Source organism: Triticum dicoccoides, unplaced genomic scaffold (assembly GCF_002162155.2).
Source record: "Triticum dicoccoides isolate Atlit2015 ecotype Zavitan unplaced genomic scaffold, WEW_v2.0 scaffold129401, whole genome shotgun sequence".
NCBI lineage: Eukaryota > Viridiplantae > Streptophyta > Magnoliopsida > Poales > Poaceae > Triticum > Triticum dicoccoides.
Window position 1 is genome coordinate 1 of NW_021191047.1, and position 961 is coordinate 961.

At 50.7% G+C, this 961-nt stretch overlaps 2 non-coding genes across 2 annotated transcripts; both read left to right on the top strand.

Annotated features, from left to right (window-relative positions):
• Nucleotides 1-368: 368 nt before the first annotated feature.
• Nucleotides 369-487, top strand: LOC119343483. Its single transcript, XR_005166117.1, has one exon. It is a non-coding gene; the product is annotated as a 5S ribosomal RNA (ribosomal RNA).
• A 297-nt stretch (nucleotides 488-784) lies between these two features.
• Nucleotides 785-903, top strand: LOC119343482. Its single transcript, XR_005166116.1, has one exon. It is a non-coding gene; the product is annotated as a 5S ribosomal RNA (ribosomal RNA).
• The last annotated feature ends 58 nt before the right edge of the window (nucleotides 904-961 follow it).

A 961-nucleotide genomic window follows, 5' to 3' on the forward strand; every position in this document is an offset into this window, starting at 1 on the left:
AAGTTAAGCGTGCTTGGGCGAGAGTAGTACTAGGATGGGTGACCTCCTGGGAAGTCCTCGTGTTGCATTCCCTTTTTAATTTTTTTCGCGCCGCTTGCAAAACAAAACGCACGTGTAAGTAATATATTTACCGTGTTTTATTATTTTGCACGAGTGCGGTAAGTCATAGCTGGGTGCTCACGATTCACGGGTCCAGCGTCGGCGTTGTGGCGCGGCAAGCGTGCACTGGTGCGGTTGAGAGGGAGGGGTGGAAACCGCGTTAAACTCGTCTCCGTAGTTGAGAGGGAGCGGCCAAAGCAATGTACAATCATCTTTGTAGTGGAGCTGGGAGGGGCAAGGATAAGGGACGAAGACCGGGGTAACATGTCGGATGCAATCATACCAGCACTAAAGCACCGGATCCCATCAGAACTCCGAAGTTAAGCGTGCTTGGGCGAGAGTAGTACTAGGATGGGTGACCTCTTGGGAAGTCCTCGTGTTGCATTCCCTTTTTAATTTTTTTCGCGCCGCTTGCAAAACAAAACGCACGTGTAAGTAATATATTTACCGTGTTTTATTATTTTGCACGAGTGCGGTAAGTCATAGCTGGGTGCTCACGATTCACGGGTCCATCGTCGGCGTTGTGGCGCGGCAAGCGTGCACTGGTGCGGTTGAGAGGGAGGGGTGGAAACCGCGTTAAACTCGTCTCCGTAGTTGAGAGGGAGCGGCCAAAGCAATGTACAATCGTCTTTGTAGTGGAGCTGGGAGGGGCAAGGATAAGGGACGAAGACCGGGGTAACATGTCGGATGCGATCATACCAGCACTAAAGCACCGGATCCCATCAGAACTCCGAAGTTAAGCGTGCTTGGGCGAGAGTAGTACTAGGATGGGTGACCTCCTGGGAAGTCCTCGTGTTGCATTCCCTTTTTAATTTTTTTCGCGCCGCTTGCAAAACAAAACGCACGTGTAAGTAATATATTT